Source organism: Heloderma suspectum, chromosome 1 (assembly GCF_057233095.1).
Source record: "Heloderma suspectum isolate Gila_16-S chromosome 1, 16-S_ref, whole genome shotgun sequence".
Classification (NCBI taxonomy): domain Eukaryota; kingdom Metazoa; phylum Chordata; class Lepidosauria; order Squamata; family Helodermatidae; genus Heloderma; species Heloderma suspectum.
Window position 1 is genome coordinate 198,568,918 of NC_139458.1, and position 19,152 is coordinate 198,588,069.

The window sequence follows — 19,152 nt, forward strand, 5'->3', positions numbered from 1 at the left end:
GAAGCATTTCAGCTGACATGCTGTAACTTTTCACTGGCTCAGAAACTGCTGTGGGAAAGATGAAATTTTCCAAACTAAACCCAGGAAAAGCAAGGATTCCCACCTAAAATCAGGAAACATGTGTATTAGATGTGAAGGAAGGAAAAATAACTGCTTACTGGACTATCATACAAGTTCAGCATATGATGCAAATAAGTGAACATAAACTACTGTGGGAAGTAAACATAACTAAGAAACAACTAAGATTTAACATAGTAAAACAATAAACCTGTGGAAGAGAAACAGATGTTAGCTTGTTTTGAAGTGAAGTGTGTCTCAGAAAAGCTGGGAAGATATGAAATACATTTATTACTCCAAATCATCGCTGAGAATTTTGGAAAAATAATATTGCGTTGTTAAGATGTTCTGATCTAAATTTCTGTTTGGAGAAGTATCATGTTGTTGTTGTTGTTCAGTCATTCAGTCGTGTCTGACTCTTCGTGACCCCATGGACCATAGCACGCCAGGCCTTCCTGTCCTGCGCTCTCTCCCGGAGCGTGCTCAAATTCATATTCATTGCATCAGTGATGCTATCTAGCCATCTCATCCTCTGCCGTCCCCTTCTCCTTTTGCCTTCAGTCTTTCCCAGCATCAGGGTCTTTTCCAGGGAGTTTTCTCTTTGCATTAGGTGGCCAACATATTGGAGCTTCAGCTTCAGTATCTGTCCTTCCAATGAGCACTCAGGGTTGATTTCCTTTAGGATGGACTGATTTGACCTCCTTGCAGTCCAGGGGACTCGTAAGAGTCTTCTCCAGCACCACAGTTCGAAAGCATCAATTCTTCGGCGCTCAGCCTTCCTTATAGTCCAGCTCTCACAGCCATACATTACTACTGGGAAAACCATAGCTTTGATTAGACGGACCTTTGTTGGACCTTTCTTTGCATTGTTCATTTAAGAAGGCCTTCTTGTCTCTCCTTGCTATTCTCTGGAACTCTGCATTCAGTTGGGTATATCTTCCCCTTTCTCCCTTGCTTTTCGCTTCCCTGCTTTCCTCAGCTACTTGTAAAGCCTCATCAGACAGCCACTTGGCTTTCTTGCATTTCTTTTTCTTTGGGATGGATTTCGTTGCTGCCTCCTGAACAATGTTACGGACCTCCGTCCATAGTTCCTCAGGCACTCTGTCTATCAGTTCTAATGCCTGAAATCTATTCCTCACCTCCACTGTATATTCATAAGGGATATGATTTAGGTCATACCTGAGCGGTTTAGTGGTTTTCCCTATGTTCTTCAATTTAAGCCGAAATTTTGCAAGAAGCAGCTCATGATCTGAGCCACAGTCAGCTCCAGGTCTTGTTTTTACTGACTGTATGGAGCTTCTCCATCTTTGGTTGCAAAGGACATAATCAGTCTGATTTCGATATTGACCATCTGGTGACGTCCATGTGTAGAGTCGCCTCTTGTGCTGTTGGAAAAGAGTGTTTGCTATGATCAGCATGTTCTCTTGGCAAAACTCTATTAGCTTTTGTCCTGCTTCATTTTGTACACCAAGGCCATGCCTGCCTGTTATCCCGGTGATTTCTTGACTTCCTACTTTAGCATTCCAATCCCCTATGATGAAGAGGACATCTTTTTTTGGTGTTAGTTCGAGAAGGTGTTGTAGGTCTTTATAGAACCGATCAACCTCAGCTTCTTCGGCCTCAGTGGTTGGGGCATAGACTTGAATTACTGTGATGTTGAATGGTTTGCCTTGGATTCGTACTGAGATCATTCTATCATTTTTAAGATTGTACCCCAGTACTGCTTTTCCCACCCTTTTGTTGACTATGAGTGCTACTCCATTTCTTCTCAGGGATTCTTGCCCACAATAGTAGATATGATGGTCACCTGAATTAAATTCGCCCATGCCTGTCCATTTTAGTTCGCTGATTCCCAAGATGTCGATGTTCAATCTTGCCATCTCATGTTTGACCACCTCCAGCTTACCTTGATTCATTGATCTGACATTCCAGGTTCCTAAACAATACTGTTCTTTACAGCATCGGATTTTCTTTTCACCACCAGACACATCCACAGCTGAGTGTCCTTTCGGCTTTGGCCCAGCCACTTCACTCTTTCTGGCGCTACTTGGAAATACCCTCTGCTCTTCCCCAGTAGCATATTGGACACCTTCCGACCTGAGGGGCTCATCTTCCGGCGTCATATCTTTTAGCCTTGTGATACGTTCCATGGGGTTTTCTTGGCAAGAATACTGGAGTGGGTTGCCATTTCCTTCTCCAGTGGACCACATTTTTTCAGAACTCGCTGCCATGAGCTGTCCGTCTTGGGCGGCCCTGCACGGCATAGCTTATGGCTTCACTGAGTTACGCAAGCCCCTTCGCCACAACAAGGCAGTGATCCATGTAGGCAGCACTAATAAGAAATCATTTAAATATGAGAGGCAAAATACAGGAACTAGCGGGCATTCCACCTTTCCTCACAGAACCAAAAACTGGTTCTCACAGGACACAACATCTGTCCTTGGGAGGACCATGGCCCTGGTCTTCACTTTGATTTCTCTGCTCTGTTTTGCTACAAGCTCAGAAATGTCATTGCATAAGATGCTTCAAGTTTTTTAGGCAATGTGCCTAGAACTAAGCTTAGAGAGTGCCTTAAATGCGTTTTCTTTGCAAGTACTATGTAGTCTTGTATGTGTAATGATCCTATATCATGAAATGTAAAAACTGCTTAAGAGTTTGAAGTAAAAGATAAAAGGACAAGCCTGATCTCAGAGTCCTCTATTTAAAAAATCTGTGTCTTAATACCAGGGGTGTAGTGCTCTGGGGTCGCACTGGTGCTTTGCTCCGGCACTTTTATTGGTGCCGGCTCCCAGCAGGGTTGCAGTCTGCTGCTGATGCAGGGCAGACATGACGGGGGGAGGAGTGAGCAGGGAAAGGGAGTGCAGGCAACTGGCGGCTGCCTCTCGCCTACCACGTAGAGCTGGACAGACAAAGGGGGTGGGAGAGGGAGCCTGAGGGAGCTCTGCAGCCTCTCTCAGCGCCCGCTATTCTCCTCCTCAGCTCTCTGCTTCTCCACCTTCCACCCCCTGAGCAGCCGCCACACCTTGCAACTCAACCATCCCCAGCCAGACCCACAGCTTCCTGACCCTTTCCCCACCCAGCTGCCCATCCCTGCTCCATGCCCGCATGCCCAGTGCTGCCCTCGTCGTCCTGCAGCACCAGCCTCCCGTTCAGGGCTGCTGTTCTTGGCCACGGCAGGAGCAGGGGGGGCGGTGCTGCCGCCACCACTGCCAGTCGCTGGCGCGTATGCGTGGGGTTTGCTGTGGGTGGGAGAGGGATTCCAGTGGGCTTGATGTGCAGGCATTAGCAGGGGATCATGTTTTAGCACCATGCACTGAAAAGTTTTCACCCGCTGTTTGCACATCCAATTTGTCCCTCAAGGCACAGGAGGGGGCCTGGGGTTGGATCCAACCCTTCTGGTTGACAGTAGGATCCTAGCTGTCCTTACTCGGAAGTAAGTCCCAATGTGTTCAGTGGTGTTTATGTTGGAGGGACTCGGGCCATGAGTCACTGAACCTGAATGTGAAGGGTTAATATGAGTAGGGATGTACAAATCCCTTACCTGGCTCCGCGCAGGGGCATCCGCGGTGGGGGGGAGGCACTCCGTACCTCCCCCCGGAATCCTGCCTGGCCGGATCCACTCCGCGGCCAAGCCGTGGAGCCACCAGCCAGATCCAGCCGCCCACAACCAGACATCCGGCCGCTGGGCAGCCCTGCAGGGACGCAAATGGCAGCTGTCGTAGCTGCCATTTGCATCCCTGTATTGAGCCGTGATAAGCTACGTAAATATTTACATAGCCTATCATGGCAGGGGGAAAAACCACAGCGTATGCAAATGGCGGTAGCCGCCGCCATTTGTGTACGCTGGGTTTCCCCCCCTTCCTAGCCATGATAGGCTATGTAAATACTTATGTAGCCTATCACGGCCTCCACAGGCATGCAAATGGCATCTCTGCGTTAGCCATGATAGGCTACGTAAGTATTTACGTCACCTATCACAGCTAGGAAGAGGAGGAAGTGAATGGCGACCAAGATGGCCGCCATTCTCAAAGCAGCGCGGACAGGAGCAGGTAAGTGCTCCGTTTCGCACACCTTTCGTGGGGTGGGGGTGGCGGGGACTTCGTCCCGCGCTCCTTTCGTGGGGGGGGCTTCATTCCACAATGGATTTCGGGGGGCCGAATGCACTGGCATTCGGCCTCGAGATCTGCCGTGGAATTCTCTGATATCCCTAAATATGAGTACGGTGGGAGGGAATGAGAGCCCTCTTCTGCCTTTCTCTTGTCTCCTCCCTCTGCTTCCCTGTCTTCTTCTTCCTCCTTCCTCCTGCAAGTGATGCTGACCTCGGCCAGCTCACCTTGAGATGTACGTTTGTTATATCTCCAGTTATATCTCCAGTGTGCTCCTGACCCACCACTCGAGTGTGTTTTGTCTACATCCGTGGCTACTGACGGGGTGCGGGGGGTGGCGGCACTGATTTGGACTTCAGTTTACTCCCCTAGTGAGTGTAGTTATGCTTGTAGCCTTGTAGGGCAATCCTACTTGTCTGTTCAGAAGTAAGTGCCGTTATGTTCAATGGGATTTAGTCCCAAATAAGTGTGTATAGGATGGCAGCCTTAAAGAAGTTGTGGGTCACCACAGACTAAGTTCCATTTATTTTAATGGGGCATTGCTCCACACCTGGCTGCAATGGCTCTTCATAATAATAATAATAAATATGCTATGATTATATTATTTATTATTATTTATTGAATTAAAAAGGACTAAACTTTTTAGTCCACACTGGAGGCATTCAAGATGAAGCTGGAGAGCCACCTGTCAGGGATGCTCTGACTTAGATTCCTGCATGGAGCCCAGGATTGGACTCGATGGCCTTATAGGCCCCTTCCAAACCTACTATTCTATGATTCTATGATTAACCAAATAATATTTTCTAGGAAGTTGCTGGGCATGACTTGTGTGTGTGTGTGTGTGGGGGGGGGGTTCTTTTCAAATGGACCTTTCAATATTTCTGAATTAGGGTGATCAGTTATGCCAAAGTAAGTGACTGAAAGCTCATTTGTATTGTATCATCTTACAAGGTTGTATCATCTTAGAAGGGGGCCTGGCTGTGAGGGGGTGTGGCTGTGACTATCATGAAGGGACCCTGCACTTCTGAATTTGCCACTACACTCCTGCTTAATAGGAATTTTGTAGACTTACACATTCCATGGTGACACTCATTTCTGCAATATGCCATGGGATATGTTACCTGCTGATCCATGATCAAGCTATATACAGAAATCCCATATCATACTGTCCCTAGGCAAGGACAAATCTGTCAGTTTTTTAAAAGCTGGCAACCCTAACCCACAAAAATAGCTCATAAAGGACTGATGGCCTCTAGGAGCCACAAAATGTTGAAAATCCATTGGAAAAGAAACATGGGAAAGTAGGAGGGGGAGGGAAGGATAGGTGAATTGGCCTTGAGCCCCTTACAGATTATAGTATCCTGGAGAAAGGCATTGCTGGCTGGAACCCCAAAGAAGAATATTCCTGATTGGGGGCAAGGATACACTGCAACCTATTGTTGGAGGTCCCACTAGTATAACCTCAGAGGCAGTCCCAACATTCTATCACCCTCTAGTGCGACCAAGGCTGAATCTACACATAGAAGTTATACAGATCATACTGCAGTGATAACTATTGATGCCTATTGGTGTCATGTGCACCAATAGTTATCATTGCAGTATGATAATGGTAAAACTGCTATGTGTAGATTCAGCTCAAGACCCAGAATCCCATTCACCTGAGGCTGCTCAGGTGAAGGGGTGAGGCAAAGGAGATAAGAGCAGAAGGCATTCTCCATGGCTGGGGCCATCACCAGGGGCTATCACTGGCCATCAGTGGCTGGCTACTAGTCTTGATGGCTATCTGCTACCTCCAGTACCAGAGGCAGCGAGCCTATGTAGACAAGTTGTTGGGGAACTTGGGTGGGAGGGTGCTGTTGTGCTCATGCCCTGCTTGTGGGTTCCCGGTCGATAGTTGGTTGGCCACTGTGTGAACAGAATGCTGGACTAGATGGACCCTTGGTCTGATCCAGCAGGGCTCTTTGTATATGATCATATTTCGCCTTCAACCCAGTTGTGTCCCTGAGGACACCTCTTTATTTTCTCTCATATAAGAGTTGACATTTGCTCAAAGGGGAAAGTGCTCCACTTTGAGATAATGTTGCAGAAAGAACAAAACAATGGGTGGCCTGGCCACGATTAACAGGGATTTTGTATGTTTGTATGGTGCAGTGTTGCCATCGAGAGACGCTTGCTAAATACAGTCCCCAAATCCACTAACATGCATTTTGCTAGTCATCTACATAAAAGCCACTTGCAGCCTTCCATCATTTCACCAGACTTCAAGATGCGGTGTACCTTTCTGTCCTGGAGGGGGATCTCACAAACCAGAGAAGCCACTGTGGTCAATTAATAGTGGAGACACAGTGCAACCCTTCCCCATGGTTGACTCTGTGGTGTTCGTAGAAGGATCAGGAGAACTCCAGTCTCTCCAGTTTGGACTCTGCAGCAGCCTTAACAACCATGGAAAAGAGGGTCATGGTAATCCGCCCCAAGTTAGCAATGCCTATGCTACATTACCGTAGCAGGAAAAGGGACAGGAGAAGAAAGTGGAGCAGAAGGGCTGGAGGCATGAAATAGCACTGAATCTCATTTCATACACTTATTTTTCAATTTTCAGCAGCTAGATGCTTTATAATAAGCTCTGCTACTTTCAAAACGTTGCTGATGGATCACTGATAGCCCTTGATTTACTTAATGTTTTTTTCTAAAATAAGTATTAAGTAGGCACAAATATTTCAGTGTTCTCCATTCATTTAGGACTGGTAACTGGCATATTACAATTACGTTGAGATGGATCGTTGAGAAAATGTGTACTGAGATAGTTTTTTTTTTTTTGCAACTACTTTAATGGAGTTCAAGTCTATTAAACAGGGAAATGAACCCATAGAAAAGTCACTACATGAGCAGTTTTTCAGTTTAATAACATTTGCACCTGAATTACTGTTAACTTCCCCTTTATTTTCAGGATTGCTTAGAATAAATCATTTAAAAGGAACAAATTGAAATTGTGTTCCATACTACAGAAATATGGGTGACAATGGAGCCTCAGTTAAGAAGTACCATGGCTTAGCAGTGATGCTGTAGAGGACACTTCATGGTGAGCTTATATCCAGCAGCCAGCTGCCTGGAAAGCACTGAGTGTTCATGGTGATTTGTCCTCGCAGTTGCAGCCTTTACATGCCATATAGATCACTTGGAAGCAGGGATGCTGGAGAAATCTGCTGTGGACTCAAATGAGGCTGGATTTCAAAGAATCTGACCTCAAGATTCCACAGCAGATTGGCTGCACTCACCTCCGGGTCTGGAGGAGTTCCCGCGAGGCAGCTCTCCAGCTTCCTATAAAACACAATTCCTATAAAACACAGGCTGCCATTAGCTTGTTGCAGGAAAGTTACAGCTCTAAATGGCATATTATACACCATTTGTGGCCATAAAACACCCACTTTTACCTAAATACAGCCATAAAAAGCTGCAATTTAGGTAAAAGTGCTTTTTGGCTGCAAATGGCATGAAATATGCCATATACAGCTGTAATTTTCCCACGATAGGCTAATGGCACTGCCATTAGTGTATCATGTTTTATGGGACGCTGGAGAGCCGCTCCACCAACTCTGGTGGACACAGCAGGGAGTCTGGAGGACTCTACAGGGCCCCAAGTAGCCCAAATTGCCACATGTCAGACCCCTCCCCCAGACTGGACAGTGGGGGGTTCATACACCCCTACTTGGAAGAATACCAGCAGTTCATGTACGGTAGGTATGGCACAGTTGCTAAGATGCTAGACCCTCAAAGACAACCCTCAAAATCAGCAGCTTTGCTGATCACACTGCCCACAGAAAGCAACTACGCCAGGCCCACAGAGACCCACTTTTTGGTCCAGCAAGGATTTGCACATTCCTGATTTTGCTACTAGTTACCTATTGACTGGGTAAATTATGGAGAGTTCACTCATTCATCACTTTGGTGGATATGATGTTAAATAGCTTATTGTGAACATCATATGATCAGTTTCGTGTTTGCAGGGTTTGAGAGGACTTGTTAACTATTACACTGGTGGGCTTGGGCAACTCCTACTGACTTCATATTAAAATTGGGGTTGGGAAGTACCATTAATCAGGTATTTTATCTTATATTTTTTCCAGAATTTATGTGCCATCCATGTACATAATACTTTCTTTTGCTTATGCTGTAAAAATCAGGCTTCTGTCTCAAAGAGTTTACAGTTTTAACCCCCCAAAAAATACATAAGGTCCAGGTGAATAAATAGTGGGAATAAAGTATGGGAAGCTTTTTGAAAAGCATTCATTGATTGTCTCTAGAAGAATGTAAGCTGCTATGGACTGAATTAATTTCTTTACTGTTTATTGGTAGAGGATGTGGGAATTGAAGCCAACATGCATTAATAATTTGCCATTCCAACCGTACTAATGTTGAGCAACATAATTACAAGCCAATTAGTCTCATTTGGTGTTCTGCACCTGCACTGAGATGAAAGGTGTACAAGTTCACAAATTTTGAAATTATAATTTTAACCATTCCACTTTTGCTCGTAGGTAGGCGGTGAGATTCAGCTTGACTAATATCTTTTGAACCAAATGAAACAAAGTCAATTTGAGTGTCTCAGGCAGTCTTTACCAACTACTCCAAAGGAGCAATCTAAAAACTACTCAAACAGGTAAGTCCCTTTGACTTAGGGACAGAATGCCCTTTATAATGAACATAGGAGCCCTATTCAGGTGTTCTGTACCTGAATAAGCATGTGAGGAGAAGGAGCATTTCAGCTTCGCCCCTCTCTGTCATCACATTCATCACCCTGTACTTGTGGAGAGTGGCAGTCTGAAGAAGAGAGCTTTTTGTATCCATGGATGCTCTCTACGTGAACAAGAACCCTAATTTCCCAGCATTCCGGCTCGTGTGGACTGCCTCCACAGATACAAGAGGCTCTCTTCTTCAGACTGTTGTCCCCCCAGAGTACAGGGTGATGAATGTGATGATGGAGAGAGGTAGTGTTGGAACACTCCCCCTCCTCACACATTTGCTCTATTCAGGTACAGAACACATGAATAGGGCTAGGATTACTATCCCAAATGGCTTGCGTTTTTACTTTCTTGGTCACTTCCCAGTGAAGTGACATTGTGCCTCCATGCCACATAATTGGCAGCTTCTGGCAGGTGGCACAGAAACACATGGTGTGATGAAGTCATGTCATGGGCAAGTGAAAGTACATGCTACAGGGCTAGAACTGAGAACATGACAACATGACTAGCTTTTTTGGGGGGTCAGAGGCCTGCAAATGCTGTAATGTGCAGTTTGGCCTGTAAAAGGTCTTTAATGATTTTCTCCTTCCCACATTGCTCCTGAAATATTCTTGAACGATCCTTTTTAATTTAAAATCAGAAGCTTCCCCCCCAAATCAATGCTGTGTCCTGTGTGTCAAGGATATAAGTCAAAATTTCATATACCTCGGCATTACGTGCTTCTGACATTGAAGTTTCACTTAAGATGAATATTACTCTATAAACAGCATTTGATTAGATTTGGGGGTTGAAATAGTCCACAGAAAGCAGAGCTTAATCGTTTGGTTGATTAAAAAGGTAAGGCAGAGCTCTTATTATATGGTAAGAGAAGCTCACATTTTAAAATATCCTTGACAAAATCCTTCAAACACACTTTACTTTCTGTGAGGTACTACTAATGATGCCTTTTATTAATATATTTGGTTTTTTCATCACTTTTTAAGTTGCTTCACTTTCTGTATCACTAAAAACTAAGGCAATGACCTTTAACAACAATACAAAAACCTTACTGCAGAACAGTATTATTGCCTCTTCTTTCCATGAAAACCAGAACGTTTACATTCTTGGAACAGTTTTCACCTCCCTACTTTTCTAAAGAGAGGGAAGGACAAAGAGACTCTTTGCGAAGACCTTTTCTTGACATGTAGCAACAACAACAAAAAGTATTGGTTTTGTTCTACTGTACATAATAACTGTTCAGTATAGTGGAAATGATCTCCATTAGAATCCTATGAAATGTTATTTCAGAGTGCCCAAATGGTGTTCTGCTGAAAAATAATTGCTTCCAATTATTCCACTGACTTCTCTTTAGCTTTTAATTATCATGTTTGAACTCCTTTTTCACCTCCAAGAGGGAAGCCCAGTGTCTGTTTACTTCTTTCCCCTCCTGTCATTGCTCTTCTGAGACCTATCACCTCTGTTTCCCTGCACCTCCTCTCCTGCTGCGTTTTCTTTTAATTTGGATATTCTCCATTGCCTTTTAATCCAAAGCAGGCCATTTCTTCTGCTCCCAGGATGATCGTGGAAACCTATCACATTGCCTGAAGGATCAAGGTCATTTGCAAGTGACATAGTTCTAAATAATGGGCAGAATCCAATGCTGCCCTTGCACATGGTGCCAGCTGATTCTGGTCTGTGCACAGCCAGCCCCACCAACTCTGATCCATAAGTGGCCCCTACTGCCTATGGAACGGTGATTTAGTGCTTCCAGAGGCGAGCAGAAATGACCAGAAGTGGTCATTTCTGGAAGGGGGCAGGTTGGTGGAGCTGTGCACTGACCAGAATCAGTGGCCAGCTCTGCTTGCAGATGGAAGGCAGTAGATACTACCCAATATAACTAAATGCCATAGATAAAAAGTCTGTGTGCATGCACCAAATCTGAGAGCCCACAAAATTGAATAGATCCATCCATCTGCTTGAAAATTTATGTCTGACAACATGTCTCCAAAGAGGCCCCTGGGCGGCTTACAACACAATAGCTAATCATCAATAAAACCACCTAAAATCCATCCTTTTAAAACTTTTTTTTAAAATTACAATCTTCAAAGAAGGGAAACAAAATCAGAGTATCGGTGTCAGAACAGTTTTGAAGAGCAGCCAATATATCATACAGCCTAGCAGTGGGACTGCAACAGAATGTTGCAGTGTGAGGTGCCTCTGTGCACTGTTCCATTCATTCAGTCAGTGCTTCCTACTTGATAGTTGATACTTCATTTTATTCCCCCTCCCGCCCAGTTTTCTGTTCGCCCCACAACTGTCAGTAAGCATTTTGTAGCCGCTGAGCATGCTCGGCCCCCACCGGGTTGCTTTGGGGTCCCCCTAAGGTGTTGTTTCTAAAGTTTTTTGTGGGAAGGGTGGTGCTTCTGCACATCTCAGGGAACCCTCAAGTATGGTTCACCATCCACTTGAGTGTGGTGGTGCCATTTTGGCTAGGCGAGGACAGAGCGATTGAAGCATTGAGCTTGCTATTAGTATAGATGCTAAAAATAAAAATGTCTAGGAAACAAACTTCTAAGGGACATGCTCTGGTCCTTCAGTGTTGGATCAATGCTGAGTCTATGCTTTAACTGTTGACTCTATGCTTCCTGTGGTGTTTCATTTTCACGACATAATTTCTGGTATATCAAGAAGCAGGATCGATCTGTTCTGTGCACAGGTGTATGCCAAAGTTCCAGTATTGCCAGTGCTATTACTCAAGGATTATTTCACACATTGCGTTGGATCCAGCAAAAGTATCCCATGGAATGAAGGGCTCCTTCTGTCTGCAGAAGGCGTTTAATCCAGTGGAGCTTTTCTGCTGGCTGAATAGGGGAGGCACTGTTCTTTGCTGAGTTACTCCTCCCCCTGCAGTCTCCTGTGTTTCACCCTCCCACACACAATCTGCTCCAGAGGGTTGTGGGACCCTTCAGAGCATTAGGGGAGGTGGCATTGGGGGTTGCAGAGGAAAGAGGGATCAGTGAGAGTATTCTGAGCAGAATTGTACTCAGGGATGCCCCTGCTGGTGAAATTAAACCTCTGCATCCAACCCATTTGATTGATTGATTGATTGATTGATTGATTGATTTAAAACCATTTCTACCTGCTCTTCAACTTGAAAAGAGCTTCCAGAGTGGCTAATATTTAGCCCCCAAAGTTGTGTCTTGCCTCCCTATTCTTGGTCCATGTGCAATAGGTATGTAGTTCTATGGCATGAACATAAGAGGAGCCATGCTAGATCAGACCAAAGGCCTATCCAGTCCCACATTCTGTTCCCTCAGTGGCCCACTAGATGCCTATGGGAAACCCACAAGCAAGACATGAGTGCAAAAGTACCCTCCTGCTCATGTTCTCCAGGAGCAGCTGGCCATATCCACCGCTTGTCTGTGAAAGTTTGTTGTTTCCCTCATTGAAGCTTTTTGTGGGGCTGTAAGAAAAAAATGATAAAACCCAGATAAATTCCGTGGCTAGAGGTTTGTTTTGTCTCCCACCTTGAAGCTTTGTTCAGGGCAATAAGGAAAACAAAAGAACCCTGGCAAATTCAACAAATAACAACAACTGTTCCACCGACCACAATTATAATTGTTGTTTTATAACAAACATTATATTTATATTGTACTATCACAATTATACCCACTTTATAACGATATGGTAGCTTTCTTTATCTTTTGTACTAACTGTGTTTTGGGAACCTTCTCCTTTGGCTTATTGGGTAATATATAGCCATCAGGATTGGTAGCCATTGATGGCCTTCTCCATGAATTTGTGCAATCCCCTTTTAAGGCCACCCAAGTTGGCAACCATCGCTACATGTTGAGGTTGAGAATTCCATGGTTTAACTATGCATCATTATATCCAAGTTTATTTAAATACCAATGAATGCCATCCAACTTACACATCCCATCTTTGCCAAGAAAATATCCAGCCAACAATGGAAGCCAGGGAGAACAGCATGGCAATCTATAAATAAAGCATCCAGGTGCATATTTTGGAGGCTGCTGAGCTAGCCTACCACACATGTACAAACGTTGGCTGGGTCAGTGAGTCTTGTTGACCTCCATGTGCTATGAAACTAGCTAAGAGACAGAGGCTGCAATCTAAACCCACTTACCCTAGCCCTATCGAACTCAATGGAATTTACTTCTGAGTAAGATATTATAGGATTCCACTATAATTTATTTAATCAGATGCTTACCACATATTTTTTTGTGAACCGCCCAGAGAGCTTCAGCTATGTGACGGTATAGAAATATAATAAATGAAATGAAATATTGATGTAAAAATTGCTTAAGGATTCATATACATTTGACTGGTGTAATTATATATAATATAAAAAAAATGTCAGGCTTTGGGTTGAGTTTTGCTGCTTCCATTTTTCAGCATCTGTACTTAAGATGTTTCAAAGGCCTGAGAACACCATCCATCTCTGGCTGAATCCACTCAGTCTTAAAGTGAGCGTGCAAAACATCCACTACAGATCAAGAGGTTCCTGGTTCGCATCTCACATCTGCCATGAACACACTAGGAGGCCTTAGGTAAGCCACTCTCTCTCAGCCTCAGTCCCCCACCCCCATAATATGGAGGGTGATAATACTGACTTCTCCATGATTATTGAAAGGATTACAAATACATAATGCATGCAAAGTGCATTGAACACTCAAAAACACTACAAAAATGTTACTGCTAGTAACAATAATAATAATATCATCATCAACATCATGGACCCCAGTACTATTGCAGAGCACTTTACCTTCTGGCATTGGCCATGTGTCCAAGACTTGACACTGTACTATTATTGTTTTCTTCAACATACGGGAGTTCCTATCTTGATGCTATGCCAAAAGAGCTGTTGGAACCTAATGTCAAGGTATTTTGTATCTAGAGCTCAGTTCTGTATTAAAGCACAAGCTACTGGCCTTCGTTCTCCAATTAACCTATCTGGGTTTGTGCTTTTCTCTCAGACACTAGTTTAACAAGCAATTTCACCGCAACCAGTGATATGAAGGCAGGCACATTTTCTACACAGCTGCAGAATGTCTCACTTGTGAATTAATTATGTGGTCACAGATCAATAAAGCAGGCATGTTATATAATTGAAAGGAACAAGGGCTACAAAGCAACTTAATGAGAAAAGGCTGAATTTGCTACAGAGAGGCTGAAGTAAAAAATAATTTCACGGGCCTCCCTGCTTTCCAGACTCTCACCTAAATGAGGAGCATAAACAAGCCAACTCCATTCTTACTGAAGAAAAGATACACAAGTACGGCTATCCACTTTTGCAGTACTACTCCCTAGCCTCACATTTGCTGCATCCAAGATTAGGGAAGAAGACAGGCTATAGTCCCAGTGATCCAGCCAATGGTACAGCTACGATTGGACCATGGAGACAAGGTCCAGGGCCCTGTACCTGGGGTGGGGTGGGGTGGGGTGGGGGATGGACAAATGATTAGCCAGAGAGCGGCAGGTGATCAGAGCAGCAAAAGCAAACTCCATTTTAATTCCTGTAGTCAAGATGGTGCTATGATTTAAGTGAGTTTAAAACACAAAAACTTCACATGCTCAGAGTAGTTTTTTTTTTTTTAATCAGCGTTGGCAAGGGTTACCAATTGGTTACCCACAAACACAGTTTGCAGAGAAAAATCAAATGCAATGGAAGGTTTACCTTAACTAACTGCATTTATGGAAACATTCAGAGTGTTACATCTTTTACCTTTACAAAACTTCCTTAAATACAATGTTCTTGGTGTAAACTCCAGGGCGACCACCGTGTCCTTGTTGTGGTTCATGAACAACTTGAATCTTGAGATTTGCCAATGAGCACACAAGACTCATGGCAACCTAGATCCCTTCATGATTTGTTTACAGGCTGTATGTTACCAGCATATCATTGTACTTTGGCCTTGCACCTGTGTATATAAAGGTGTACAGAGACTTTTTGTGGTCATATTTCATTTTGCTCCAATCTGCAATTAATTATGTTTAATTATACATGACTTAGTACATTGGTATAGTACATTGTTATGGAAAGTAGCCTAATTCTTAAAATAAAACAAGCTTTATGGTCATAAATAAACTCCCAACTTTGATTATAGTGAAAACCATTGTTGTTCATGGAATCTGCGTGTCAAGAGCTTTCCAATGAAGTGTGTTTCATGAGAATCGGTCGACAGGAAGGAAGTCAAAAAGGGATGACCAATTAACTCCCAACTTTGAATTATATATATAAGATAACACACGCACACACACACACGCACACTTATCATTATTACTGGCAACAGTCACTTGACCGACATCCATTAAAATTCTTCTCTGATGACATTTTCCATTTGTTGTCAAAAGGGATTAAATAGAAATAAAATAATTTTTTATCATCATCATAAAAGTCCCTGTTTATCTTGCTGTAAGGGGCAGCAAAGAGGCTTAAGGAATGAGATGCAAATACAGATTGCTCTGCTCTTTATTCTTATTTCCCTACAGAAGAACCATCAACAAGCAACATATAAAAGAATGTTCCTATTCCAGATATTTCATCTCCCGTGGCTGCTGGCAACCAGAGGAACTTTACTAAGCCAACAAAATGTTTGCTATCTGAAAGTACTTTGAAAAATTGGGTCATACAAAATATGTATAGTGTTACTGTTCAGCTCATCTCTCACCCCTATAACATTTTGACCAGGATGGCCAGCTTCTTTTTGGTATTAATGTGACCCATATGGTTCTCCATACACTAATCTGTACGGATGGACGATAATTTTGTTTTTATTCCATTTTGATAAGCATTTACCATAATGTGCAAAGTTCTCCATATTTGAGACAAAAAGAACTTGAGACTAAATATGTCAAATGTGGGAGAAACCAAACCTGACCATTTCATGCACCCAGGCCCAGGGATCTGAGCACTTTGCTCCTAAAGTTGAGTTTGAATCACCATGTATCCAATCATATTTCGTTTCATTTCATTGATTAGTTAGGATTACCACCTCTTTTTTCTTTAACAGCTATATGGCAGGCAGGCACATCATGGTTCTCTCCATACTGGGAATAGCTGTACCTATTGAATTTGGCTGGTGAAAATGGGTAAGACTTTCATTTCAGTTAAAAACTTGTCAAAATGTGCAAGTTCTACATCTTCAGGAGAGAAAGAACTTGAGATTTTGAAAATTCCAGTGTGAGAGAATGTGAAACTCAACAGATTTGTCCATCACTACCAATCTGAAGGCTAGAACTATCCAACTCCCTTACAAAAGATTAGGTCTGATAATAAAGTAGCATCACTTAGCGGTAAGGACTACTCAGTTATGGAGCACATGCACTTAGATGACATGTGTATGGGCCAGTTCCCACATGTAACTTCATTATTTGATGAGGACTGCAACATCAAGTGGTGACTTGCATGTGGGAATGAATCATCATCACTCAAAAGCCACAGTTAGGAATTGCAATAACTCCTCAGATCAACTCAGGTATAATGCTTTTGATGGAATCAGTTCACATTCTTATCAAGGTCTGGTGCACCTTCTTCTTCTTCTTCTTGGTACTTCATGTAAATATGGAGGGACAATTGCAACCCACAGTATCAGGCCAGGCCCCACCTTTTCCATGTGCTTGACCTTCCCATGTTAACCACAACATCTGCATGAGTTCCTTCCTGTGCACATAGGGTGGAATCCAATTAGCTTATTCAGCTGATGGAATGGCTTCCATCAGCAGAACAGGGAGGGGTGATATTCCCTCTTCCCCTCTGAAGCCCCCTGGACAACCTCAAAATCTTCTCTAGAGGGTTGGGGGACCTACTGGAGCAGATTTTGGGAAGGCATGGGGCAGGGGACTACAGGGGGAAGGGGAAAGCTCGAACATAGAAGTGGAAGTCTGCTTGTTCATCACTTGAACATGTGCTCATTTGGAACTTCTCTGGACACTGCAAAAGACTGTATCCACAGAGGACTCAAGTTATCCTTATTACTTGATGACTGCCATATCAAGTGATGACTTACATGTGCCAAATGGACCATCACTGATGGTTGGACTTTCATATCCCACTGACATATCCCCATGCCAGGTATGAACAGTCTATTTCCAGACCATGTCAGTTCTGCACATGTTCATTCATAAATTTGTTCCATCCTGTTTCCACTTTAACTTGTACTTTTTAAAAATCTGCACAAAACTTTGCATTTAAATACTAATTAAATAGATACTTTGAATGTATTTTGTCATAAATACTCATCTGCAAATTCACTCTCAAAGTATGTATTTTTAAACATGCTAAAAAAAAAAATGAGCCTCGTGTGGCGCAGAGTGGTAGGTAGGTGGCAGTATTGCAACCGAAACCCTCCCCACGACCTGAGTTCGATCCCAGCGGAAGCCGGGTCTTGGATAGCCGACTCAGGTCGACTCAGCCTTCCATCCTTCCGAGGTCAGCAAAATGAGTACCCAGCTTGCTGGGGGAAAGGTAGTCACGACTGGGGAAGGCAATGGCAAACCACCCTGCTGTAGTCTGCCATGAAAACGCCAGCAGGGTTCAGTAATGACTCGGTGCTTGCACAGGAGGAACCTTTCCTTCCTTTCCTATCCTAAAATACCCATTTTTATACAGATGGGGGTTTGACTCAAGAACTGTATTGAGAAATTTCTAGAAGTGCAGATTCCAAACAATAACTCCATTCTGATCCAGACATTAATCCAGGAGGTGCAGCTCAGGTCGGTTCCCTTTGAAATGTGGACTGAATGAAATCCTGAAGTATAATATATTTCAATGAAACTGGATCACACATTCAGCTCTCATTATCAAGGCTTGGTTCATACACATTCATGCACATCAGAGGAGAGCAGAAGGTAGAGCTCCAGATGTTTTGGATTTCAATTCCCAGAAGCCCCTGCCAGCATAGCCAATTGTCAGGAATACTGGGAGTTGATGTCCAAAACATCTGGAGATCTGCTTTCTGCCCACCCCCGATGTACATCACTTGATAATTATACATTCACCAGAAAATGTGAAAGAACATATACATAGGACACAAGAGTACAGTAATCAAGTATAGAGAGTGTTCAAGTGATGCACATGCATGGATGAAGCAGACCAAATATCCCAGCTAAAATTACACTCCAGAGTTACACAATTGCAGCCAGGCATATGTATTTGGAATCTGAAAGCTGGTATAGCAAGACTAAGTGTGAGCTGTGAATTTGGGTCAAATCTCACTTCATCCATTTACTTTTGGAGTGATCTCAGTGAAGCCACTAATTCTCAGCCGCCGTCCCCCCCCCCCACTCACACACACACACACACCCTTTCATCAACAAATGAGTAATATCATCAACCTACCTTAGAGAGATGCAATAAGGCTTAATGAGCTAATATATGTGGAAGTTTATATAAATGCTAAGTATTATCATTAATAAGTCCTGTGTATGAAATTATGCAATAATGGAAATATAGGGCTAGAAGTGTTCTGAAGAACAAGCAGTCAGGTAATTAGTACTGAGGCAATATCCTCCATACTTATGTAGGGATGCCCTTTGCTAAGTACAACAACAAGCTGTTTTCAATTGCTTGCTCCCTTAAGACTGCCAGTATCCTGTGCACTTTATCCTGTTATTTACATTAGAGTCACATGCAGGTCGGTATTGTAATTTTCTAGCCTCGCATTTTTCTCTTTTCCAGTCACTTGTCCACGAATACAGTTCCACCCCAGGCATAATGAAACAATTATGCAATTTGCTGACCATCATAGATAAAAGTTGTGCGTGTATAACACATGTTCCTGGTGAGAGCGGGGCGGGGGGAAGCTTCTGCAGAAGGGCGTCTGGGATGCACAACACCTGCAATTCTTTAAGCTATGTCTGACTGGGGCATTGCTTATGCTGTCTGTGCATTAACATGCTGTAACTGCGCAGTGCCTATTTTATTAAAATTTGCTGAGGTGGATAAACCCAGATGATTATTTTATATTTTGCTCAACAGTTCAGACTTCACCCTTGTGAGTGAAATGCTCTGGCAAGAAGTATTATTAACAAAAAGGAATATAATTCCTTTTATTTCAAAAAGGAATATAACTCCTTAAGTTATAAAGTTAAGTTATCAACTTAAGTTTATTTCAAAAAGGAATTGAACTCCTTAAGTTACCACCTCATGCATCTGATGAGGCAGGCTTTGGCTTGCAAAACCTATACCACATGATATTTGCTCTCTATGGCAGGGGTAGGCAACCTACAGCCCTCAGCATAATTTCAAA

The 19,152-nt window shown here is 43.3% G+C and overlaps 1 long non-coding RNA gene across 1 annotated transcript; it reads left to right on the forward strand.

Moving 5' to 3' along the window:
* Positions 1-4,041: 4,041 nt before the first annotated feature.
* LOC146358604 (uncharacterized) lies at positions 4,042-18,846 on the forward strand. Its single transcript, XR_014787113.1, has 4 exons — positions 4,042-4,106; positions 8,699-8,820; positions 13,298-13,452; positions 15,395-18,846. It is a non-coding gene; the product is annotated as an uncharacterized LOC146358604 (long non-coding RNA).
* The last annotated feature ends 306 nt before the right edge of the window (positions 18,847-19,152 follow it).